The following is an 11330-nucleotide window of genomic DNA, read 5'->3' as shown; positions in this document are numbered from 1 at the left end:
GAGACCGATTTCTCCTTATGAGTGAGGGGAGGGTGGTACTTTGAAGTCCGTTCAGTCCTGATCTCACTCTAAATTCCTTTTAGGAAACAATTTTTGATGCATTTGAGGGAAGGAGAGAGGATTTCTCGCAGACGTTCCTAGACTTCCTTATAAATTACCCACATCAGCCAGGCCCCTCACATCTCTTACTCTTCTTTAGCGAAAGAGCATCCTGGACCTGCTCTCCCAGTGCTCACGGTATTTTCTTAGCATATTAAGAGTGCTCTCCTCCTTCGCATTTTGCCTTTATTCCCAGGGGTGAGTACTTGCCTGTTTTGCGCACAAGCTTCCAGTTGGGCCACTATCTGGAGGCATCACTGGCTGTGAGAAGCTGGCTCAGCGGGGAAACGGGGAAACGGAGCAGGCCCAGGAGGGCGGGGGTGATTACATTTCCTCACCCCCAAGCCCCACCCCCAGCAGTCCGACATCCCTGAGGAATGAGAGTTGGTAGATAGTCCCCCAGCTTCCTCACCCCTCCAGTGAATGAATCTGAGGGGAGGCATCCTTCTACACTTTAATTCAAGGTCATCGGCAGAAGCATTCCAGTTGTCCACAGCTGTAACCTGTTCATTCATGCATCTTCTCTTGTTGGATTCCTTCCTTCTTCTGGTTTACTGTCCCACCTCTCTTGGGATCACTTACCAAATAAACTCCTTGCTCTCAATCCCTTTATCAGGGCCACCTTTTGGGGGAATTCAGGTGAAAACATTGTAACTGCTTCTCTTAACAGCCAGTCATCTTAAATATTTATTTATTTGGGTGTGGCATGCAAGATTTTCAGTTGTGGCATTCAAACCCTTAGTTCCTTGACTAGTGCTGGAACCCAGGCCCCCTGTATTGGGAGCATGGAGTCTTAGCCACTGGATCACCCAGGGAAGTGCCATTCACAGCCAGTCATATTGACAGTGACACCCACTTTCAGCCTTCTTCCTCACTCACTCCTCCTGCACCACCCACTCACCCCTGCAAGCTGGCTTCTCTCTCTACTTCTCCACAGCCATGAATTTCATTAGGACTCTGCTGCTGCTGCTGCTGCTGCTAAGTCACTTCAGTTGTGTCCGACTCTGTGTGACCCCATAGACGGCAGCCCACCAGGCTCCCCAGTCCCTGGGATTCTCCAGGCAAGAACACTGGAGTGGGTTGCCATTTCCTTCTCCAATGCATGAAAGTGAAAAGTGAAAGTGAAGTCGCTCAGTCGTATCCGACTCTTAGCGACCCCATGGACTGCAGCCTACCAGGCTCCTCCGTCCATGGGGTTTTCCAGGCAAGAGTACTGGAGTGGGGTGCCATTGCCTTCTCCGTCATTAGGACTCTAGCTGTCTAAATTCAGTCGTTTCTTTTCTCCCTTTTCTTACCTACATTTTGTAGTGAACATTATCTTGTTTGTTTTAGTTTTTGCATAGCATCCTTTATCTGTGATAATGGACTCATTTTTCTGCTTGGAACCCACTTTGTGTGATTCTGGTGGGTTCAACACTGTACATTATGGGCATTGGAAAGTGAATATCCAGGCTTGGTCCAACAGGACAGCTCCATCCCTTTTGCCATTGTGATTGGTAAAACATAAGAGAGTAATCCATATTTTCTACCTGAGCTATGGATAAAGAGAAAGACTCTCTGCCTCTCTTTTCCTACCTGGAGTTGCTTAGCTTGGAGATTGTGTGGGACACTATTTGGGGAAAACCCTGTCTGAGAGTTGTTTCCCATCTTCCTTTGCATTAGGCCTGGCCATATGGGTATAGGAATATGGACTTGCCATATTATGTAAATAAAGTGCTGTGCATTTCTTCCAAGTCTGGACCTTAGAATTTGGACATGCCTTCTCCTTCTTTTCCTGGAAGCAGGATGCACAGTCAATAACAGTAGTGGAATGCAAACTTGTAGGAAATGTATCAAAACTCATTGAATGCTGGGTCATAAAGTAAGCCTCAACAAATTTCAAAGATTTGAATTGATTCTGAACAATTTCTGTGACTGTGGTGGAATCTAGCTGCTTGGAAATTAAGTAAAACCCTTAATTAAATAGCCCACGAGTCAATGTAGAAATCACAATAATATGCAAATATATTTTCTATCTGAGGGTAATAAAGATGTGGTATATCAAAACTGGTAGAACACAGCTAAAGATGTCCTTAAGTTTATAGTTTGTAGTTCATATGTTAGAAAAAGAAGGACTGAAAATCAACATTCTAAACTTTCACCTCATGAGATTAAAAAAGAATATCAAATCAAACCCAAAGTAAGTGAAAGGAAAGAAGGAATAAGGGAAGAGGCCAAGGAAATTGAAAAAAAAATGTACAATAAAAAAGTAAGTACGCCAAAAGGAGGTTTAAAAAAAAATTTTAAGACAATTCACATTGTTACACATTCAAACCAAACAAACAAAAATGAAAGGAAACACAAAGAACCAGTATTAAAATAAAAAGGTAGACATCACTAGAAATCCTGAAGACATTAGAAAGAATAAGATACTAGAAATAATTTTTTGCCAATTAATTTGACAATTTGGATAAAAGTATATCTATTAGAAAGATTGATTCTAGAAAAGGGAAGAAGGGAGGGACATATGTATACATATGGCTAATTCATGTTGATGTATGGCAGAAACCAAGACAATACTGTAAAGCAATTATCCTCCAATGAATAAAAAGGGAGCTGTATGTCTAAATATTTTAAAGGTATAAACCAAGCCAATAAGTTGCTGAATAATGTGTCTATCCCTCTACCTTACAAATATACATTTATGAGAATGACCTGGAAGGTCAGGATTTTTAGAATTCTCTGACTCATAGGAGTTCCATGACAGACCTTGGTAATACCAGAAGAGATGGCCCTGGCCCCTGCCCACAGCCCACCTCCTTGACTCCATCCTGCACTGTGAATAGTCGTGCATCATTCATGGGGACACTGGTAGCCAAGGAATTTAAGCTCCACCCACTCACCGAACACCTCCCGCAACAGCTGGTCTTCTCCCACCCTGCAGGCCTAGAGGTGCCCACACCAGCCATGCCATTGACCCTTGGGAGCATGGACCCAGGGAAGAAGCCTGTGAGTGCCCAGGCCATGAGCTGGGCTATTTGGACAGTGAATTCTGGTTCTCAGGTATTTAGACTAATCTAGAAAGTGGGAAGATTATAGTCTTGGGGTGGCCATATCCCCTTGACCTCACAAATATCTCACATAGAGAAGGACTTGGCTAGAATGGGAGCCTCTAAAGAAGGACCTTTTTTTTTTTTTTAAACTTTTTATTTTCTATTGGTGTATAGCCAATTAACAATGTTGTGAAAAATTTACATGCACAGCAGAGCAACTCAGTCATGTATATACAGATATCCATTCTCCCCCAAACTCCCCTCCCATCCAGGCCACCACGTAACATTGAACAGAGTTCTCTGGTATACAGTAGGATGGACATTTTTTACACGGCCTAAGGTCGATTCTCTGAAGATACAAGTTGCAAAATCCTCAACCACCCTTTCCCCTCTCTTTGCCCTTTGTGTCTCCTACTTGAACACCGAAGCAACTCAAAATTGTTTTACCTTCTACCATCTGTAACATCACCACAATCATTCCATGCTTCCGTACTGCATGTGCCTCCTGGCTGTTCTTCTTGTTTTAGCTCCTTTACCTTCCCTCTTCCCTGAACATCATTACTGGGTTAATCTTTCTAAAACACAGCATTCATCATGTCTATCCACCCATCAGAAACGGCAATGGTTCATTGAAGCCAGCATCCTCAGTTTCAAGTTCATAGCCTTTCATTAAGTCTTCCCATTGGAAATTCCCTACAGTGTCTCCCACACTCCTTCAGCCAGTTTCTAAAGTGCCCTGATCATCATCAAGGTCAAATGAAACTGTGTTTTAATGCTGAGTGTGTATTGAACCTGCCCAAATAGATGAACCAAATACCATATGAATTGTAAATCCTTATTAATCAAAATCTTTAATGAGCCAGCATTTTCTTTCTCATAATTATGCTAAGTAAAATAACACTTACTATTTCTTTAGCTTGAGGTCTAAGTTTCTCCTAAGCATTTTGGAGATATCCTTCAATGGAGCTGTTGACCCCTTTCCTAAGGAAGAATGCCCACAATGTCCTTCTGCCCCTAGAGAACCTACATTGCTGTTCTCATGATGCTAAGCGCATGATGTTACGTTCACTGGATCATAAGCTCAAGGACCATGTTGTTCAGCTTTACATTTTGGCATTTCTTGTCGGGCTTTTCCATGGCAGGTATTTAATACTTTCTGAAGGAAGAAAAAAAAATAGTCCTAACTGTTGTGAACACATGATGGGAGAGTTTTGTTTGTTTTTCCAATCAGGACATGAAACTATAAAATGAAAAGCTTTCACATACAGGAAAAGTTTAATTGGAATCACTCCTTCTGCCTTTGACAGACTGATTTCAGCAAACTCTTCCTGGATATTATGCTGTATACAAAAGTCCATGAACCACATAGGTCTTTTTTTTAAAATAATTTTTTATTGGGAATTCCCGAGTGGTATGTGGGCAAGACTTCTGAAACAGGCGGTGTGGGTTTGATCCCTCATTAGAGAGTTAAGATCCCACATGCCTTGGGCAAAAAGAAAAGAAAAGAAAAGGAAAGATACCTAGAAGCATAAAACAGAAGCAATATTGTAACATTCAATAAAAGAGTTAAAAAATTTATTTGGCTGCACCCCTTCTTAGTGTGACAAGTGGGATCTTGTGGTTTCAGCGTGTGAATGCTTAGTTGCAGCATGTGGGAACTCATTCCCTGACCCTACCCCAGCTCAGCCCACACCCCACACCAGCCAGGGCCCCTGCTGCACATCCTGGTGCTGTTCTTTTAAGGCAGTGAGGTAAGCTCTGACCAGATTACTCCTTTCCCATCATATTCCTGCTGGACCTTGAGAGCGGGATGGGTTTGCAGCCCATGAACACAGACGAAGAGGAGACCTACCTCCACACAGTTCATGGGATCACAAACAACTGGACATGACTTAGCGACTGAACGATAACACATCCAACCATGGAAAAGAGCCATGGAAATAGGACCAATAGAGACCAGAATGTACCCACAATTATGACTTTGGAACAGAAGGACTGGAGGAAGCTTAGAAGTTTGTCAATGGTGGATAATACCAGAATCGATGGGGTTTTTTTAGTTTGTTTTTGCTTTATTTTTATCTTTCAGCTATACTGCACAGCATGTGGGATCTTAGTCCCTGGCCAGGGATTGAACCCTAGTTCCCTACATTGGAAGTGTAGAGTCTTAACCACTGGACAGCCAGGGAAGTCCTGAGAATTGTTTTTTTTTTTTTGTACTACATTTTATGTCAAGAGGCATCTGCGGAGACATAGAGAACAGACTTGGGAACACAGTGCGGGAGGGAGAGGGTGGGACAAATTGACAGAGTAGCACTGAAACAAAATTGACAGAGTATTACTGAAACATATACATTACCGTATGTAAAACAGATGGCCAGTGGGAATTTGCTGTGTGACACAGGGAGCTCAAACCTGGTGCTCTGTGACAACCTAGAGGAGTGGGATGGGGAGGGAAGTGGGAGGGAGGTGCAATAGGGAGGGCACATATGTATACCTATGACTGATTCATATTGATGTACGGTAGAAACCAACACAATTGTAAAGCAATTACCTTAAAATTAAAAATAAATAAGTTTAAAAAAATGTTAATTTGCTAATTAACAGCTTCGACATTTTCGGAGCCACTCTGTCCGGAGAGTGTTGCACTCCTCTGTCCTCATCCAGCCCATCCACGCAGCTAATGGACACCAAATTGACGCACTAGGTTGTAAAGTCCTTGGAGGATGGCACCTTGACCTTTTCATCTTTAGATCCATCCAAGCACCTCTCATACCACAACGAGAATATTTTCCACTTCAATTGAACTTCTTAATGCTGAGATTGCAATGACTGTGTTGGTATTTCTAGCAGCATGGGTGGTTGAAACAGAGGCTTTGGAACACAGGAAATGCCTTATTCTCAAGGAAGGAACTGCTCATTCAATATTTAACAAATCCTTGTTCCAGACTTCACTCCCCAAGGCACAGAGGACACAAGATGCTGCCTGCACAGAGCTTCTGTTCCTGGGGAAATCTGGATTTTCCTGGATGCTACTGAGAGGAATTTTAACTGGAGAAGCACCTATTTCCACTACTCCGCGGCTGCAGTTCTGGGTGGGGGTGACAGTCATGAGGGACAAGAATACCTTCAGGAAACCTCACACCTCACCATTTTTCCTCTGTCTTCGTGTTCATTCAGGGATGAATGCAATGACTCCCATGCAGAGACACAGGAAAATAGAAAAATAACTCAGTGAGCTGCAGTCAGAGGACATTGTGAAATCTAGAGTTACAGGGTACCAGTGACTGCGGTGACACCCATGCTTCCTATTCAGTGGAGCCCACACCCACCTTCTGCCTGGATCATGTTGCTGCAACGTGATCCCTGTTCAGAGTTTACGCACAGGGTGACAGACCTGTGAATAACCAACTTAACTAGATATTGGTGGCATCTTTTCAAACTAAGACATCCAGGAAGTCACCATTTAGCATTAATTTAAAAATTACTTATTTACTTTTGGCTTCACTGGGTCTTCATTGCTGCTTGCGAGCTTTGTCTAGTTGTGGCTCTTGGACTTATTTGTCCCATGGCACGTGGAACCTTAGTTCCCTGACAAGGACCATCCTTGAGAAGCACTGTTTGTTAATTCATTGTTATCTTAATTTCTTTCAAGTCTTTGCACATAGTTTTCTTTGAACATACTATATCTGCTTTGAAAACATTGATAAATATAACTTTTTTGTGAATAAACTTAACATTTTTAGTCACTTAGAGACAGTTTCTATTGACTGCCTTTTTTTCTTAAATACCGGTAACATTTTCCTTTTTCTTACATGTCTCATAATTTTTGTTAGAAATTGGTCATTTTAGTGACTCTGGATTTCTTTTTTCTCCTAAAGTTGTGACAAACCTAGACAGTGTATTAAAAAGCAGAGAGATCAGTTTGCCAACAGAGGTCTGTATAGTCAAAGCTAAGGTTTTTCCAGTAGTCATGAACGAATGTAAAAGTTGGACCATAAAGAAGGCTGAGCACAGAAGAACTGATGTTTTCAAACGGTGATGCTGGAGAAAACTCTTGAGAGCCCCTTGGACAACAAGGAAATCAAACTAGTCAATCCAAAAGGAAATCAATCCTGAATATTCATTGGAAGGACTGATGCTGAATCTCCAAAACTTTGGCCACCTGATGGGAAGAGCTGACTCATTAGAAAAGTTGGGATGTTGGGAAAGATTGAGGGCAAGAGGAGAAGGGGGTGACAGAGGATAAGATGGTTAGATAGCATCACCAACTCAATGGACATGAGTTTGAGCAAACTCTGGGAGATAGTGAAGGAGATGGAAGCCTTGCATGCTGCAGTCTAAGGGGTTGCAAAGAGTCAAACATGACTGAGTGACTGAACAACAACATTTACTAGTCTGCTTGGACTATATCTGCGAAATCTGCCTATCTCTTCTGTGGTGTGTGACCACATACACATAGATGGCTTTACTCAAGAATATATTTTTGTTTTTATTTTTTAGCCTTGTTTTTTTATGGTTTCCCTGTGTCTGCACAGCTCAGTGATCAGCCAGTGATTGGACAGAGATTGTACTCAAACACCTCAAACCAGTTAGGCTTCATCTTATGCTGATGCATTTGTATGTAGACAGAAGAGCACATTCATGATGTAGGCTGTTCTCAGGTCTGTGCAAGTGGTTTCGTTTCTGATGGGTACTTTTGGGTTTTCTATGCTTATGTCCAAGACCTTAGCGACAGTCAGGAGTCCATAAATAGCTTGAGGATTCTTGATCTCTCTTACATATATGCAAAGTGTTAGCTGGGAATGTGCTTGCCCCAATCACAACCTCAACCTCTGGCCAGTAGAAACGAGTTCTTGACTCTCTTAGACTCTCCCGGCTCTGGGAAACAACTTTCACTGAGTGGGATCCTGACAAGGATCCTGAGTGTGGCCATTGTCTGCAGCTCCAAATTGAGTGAGTCCCCTTTAGTTGCAAAAGAAAAGTTGCTAGTTCTCATGGCTTTTCCCTCCCTGGTAGAACTCCATGTTGAAGGGAGAGATGGGATTAGACACAGACCAGAATGCCATTGATTTCCACCAAGTCCAGCATTTGTTCAAGTGTAAACTTCTCAGATTATTAAATGCCTCTGGCCAATTTCCAGAGTGCAGAAATGATTGGGGGCAATTTTGTCCATCTTTATGGTTGTTTTTAGGGGAAAGCATTTGACAGTCTCCTCACTCAACCATATCCAGAAGTACTGCCTGAAATCAACTATCCTTCCCAAAGCTTTCATATTGAACTCTTTGAATCAAATTCTCTCTGTTTTAAGTATCTAAACTGATTTCTGTTTTCCTGATTAGACACAACTCAGACACCATGCAGTCTTTAGGAACTGATTGCAAATCGAGGAATGAGTGATAATTTGAATAGGAAATAATTCTCAAAGGTTTGGCACCATTCATGTCCCCCAGTCTTTTGTTTCCTCACTTGTAAAGAGAAATTCAAAGTGAAATTCATAACACTTATCTAATTAAATTGCTTTAGGAAATAAGGAAGATGATATATGGAAAACATCTGGGACTCAGTGTGTGTGTGTGTGTGTGTGTGTGAGTCACTCACACACACACTGACCCCATAGACTGTAGCGTGCCAGGCTCCTCTGTCCGTGGAATTCTCCAGGCAAGAATACTGGAGTGGGCTGCCATTTCCTTCTCCCGGGGATCTTCCCAACCCAGGTATCAAACCCTGGTCTCCTGCATTGCAGTCAGATTCTTTACCATCTGAGGTACCAGGGACGCCCTTGGGACTCAATACACACATTAAATACATATTTAATTCTATTTCCTCTCCACTTTAAGACTCCATTTCTTTTATTGTTCCCCAGGAAACACCAGCCTGAATATTCACTCACAAACCAGATTCTTGCAAAAATCTACACACGAGGGAGCTGGAAAGGAGCCAGGTTAATTAAACTGCTTAGCGATCTTACTTGTAGAAGCCTAATTTCCTTTCAGTTGCCCTCAACAAAACTTTTCAAAGACACACAGTTGAGTCTTATTTTTATGACTGAATTGATTAAAACATTTAGATTCTTTCTCCGACTGTATCTGATTCCTGTTTCTGTAAATAAGCAGGACTTTCAATACTGCAGAGACAATAGACCTTCAATAGTTCTATGCATAAATTATGATGTTTGCTTGTCAGCAATACTGTCAGTGACGTCAGTGACAGAGTCAGCTAACAGTCGGGAGGTACCACAGTCTCAAATTGCAGTGTGGATGTGAATCGATTCCTGTGGCTGGTTTTAAAAAATTGGATTTCTTACATATACAGTGAATCCAGTCTTTTGCTTTTTGGCTTAGAGTGTGGAAAGCATCGTCCCATCAAGGTAAGCAAAAATGTCCATGTTTTCCCCCTTGTTGGTTCTCTATGGGTGGCTACACTTTCATGATTGTCGGTTAAAGATGAATCAAATGGTTTTTATGACTCATGCTCTTGGTGTAAGATGGTGTTGGCTGATCTCTAAGCATGCTCAGAAGCAGGAATAATCATATTCTCCTTCTCTTAGAAGGAGTAATTTTTTTTAATCTAGAATAAACTCTTCTTATCTGAAATAATTTATTTTATAATACATTTTTGGTGCATTAAAATGTTTTATGAACAGACTTCATACTAAAAATATTGTATGGGTATCCAATTAAAAATGATCCATTAAAATAATAAAGTTTAAAAATACTAAATAAAAACAAATTGTATATTTTAATTTTTTAACCATTGAGACACAGAAGAAATAAGTTAAAAATATTTATTTATTTTCTTTTATTGCTTTAGAGGTGTCATTCTATCATCTTCTGGATTCTTTTCTTTCTATGGGGAAGTCACCTGTCAAATTTAATAGTATTCCTTTAGAGATAGCATAACTTTTTCTCTGGATGCTTATCATTTTTTTTCTCTTTATATTTAGTTTTCAGCAATTGGACTATGTAATGTTCCTACAGTTTTGGAGGGTGTTTTTATTATAAAAATTTTCTTTTTGTTTCCTCTAGCACTTCTTTTTTTTTTTTTAACTTGGTCCTAATTCTTTTTTATTTATTTATTAACATTTTTGATTGCACTGGGTCTTCGTTGCTGTGTGTGGGCTTCCTCTAGTTGCAGCGAGCAGGGACTGCTCTTTGTTGCAGAGCACAGACTCTAGGGCTCGAAGGCTTCAGGAGTTGTGGCATGGGCATTGCTCCTTGGTGTGTGGCATCTTCCTGGACCAGGGATTGAACTCATGTCCACTGCATTGGCAGGTGATTCCTATCCACTGTACCACTGGGGCAGCCCAGCACTGGACTTCTAAATGCAGGCCCTGTTCCTCAAACTGTGCCCAGAATTAACAAATTCCCCCAGGAGAACAATCATCTATACTAACTTGTCTCCAAAAGATTCTCCCATCTCTGGAATTTTAATGTCTCTTAATCCTTGCTGCCTCAGCTCTCTGATGTGCTTGAAATGTAATTTTTACAATTTCTTTGACTTCTGTCATAGCAGGGACTTGGACCTGTTGTAATCTATTACATCCTAACTAGATGGTTAAGTCCAAGCCTTCCTCTTTCCATCTCATTCGTGTCACACTTCTGTCCACAGATGGAGTCTTTCCTCTTGAATGACATCGGCTCCATGACATGCAACAAAGCCATCGAGAGAATCATCTCAGCGATGACTGTTCAGCTTTGTCATCTGATCCTCTCAATGGAGAAACAAGGCATGGAGAATGAAGTGTTTGCCTCTTTGGAGAAGATGGCAGAGGAGCTGGTTCAAGCTAGTGAAGGGTTTGTGCAAGTTGCCCAAAGGTAATAATTTCAAAGATCCCTTTATTTTGATCAGTTGGCTGAAGAGTATAAACACATTCTTATTATAGTTTCAGATACGTTGGGAAGAAGTCAGAGGTGACAAATAAATTGACAAAAACACAAAGCAAACTTACTTAATATGTTGTTATTTATTAGTTGGGATGTAATTTCAATACGCAAACATTTCAGAATTAGCTGAGCTTTCCACTAAGAAGCCATCATATGTCCCATCAAACGGTTTCTAGAGTCATTCTTATTTCACAGATTATTATCATTTTTTTGCACTTCTTTTTCTAAAAATTAATTTATTTTAATTGGAAGCTAATTAGTTTACAACATTGTGGTGGTTTCTGCCACACATCGACATGAATCAGCCATGGGTGTA

General features: G+C 41.1%; 1 long non-coding RNA gene across 1 annotated transcript in view; it reads left to right on the top strand.

Moving 5' to 3' along the window:
• Nucleotides 1–9352: 9352 nt before the first annotated feature.
• LOC133257078 (uncharacterized) overlaps nucleotides 9353–11330 on the top strand; it is a 93048-nt gene continuing 91070 nt past the window's right edge. Inside the window, exons 1-2 of the long non-coding RNA XR_009739395.1 lie at nucleotides 9353–9498; nucleotides 10740–10945. This is a non-coding gene — a long non-coding RNA (uncharacterized LOC133257078). The remainder of the gene's footprint in view (nucleotides 9499–10739; nucleotides 10946–11330) is intronic.

The sequence above is a fragment of the Bos javanicus genome, chromosome 11, assembly GCF_032452875.1.
Source record: "Bos javanicus breed banteng chromosome 11, ARS-OSU_banteng_1.0, whole genome shotgun sequence".
In the NCBI taxonomy this organism is placed as follows: Eukaryota; Metazoa; Chordata; class Mammalia; order Artiodactyla; family Bovidae; genus Bos; species Bos javanicus.
The sequence above is the reverse complement of the archived record's forward strand: the minus strand, read 5'-3'. Positions and strand labels throughout refer to the sequence as shown.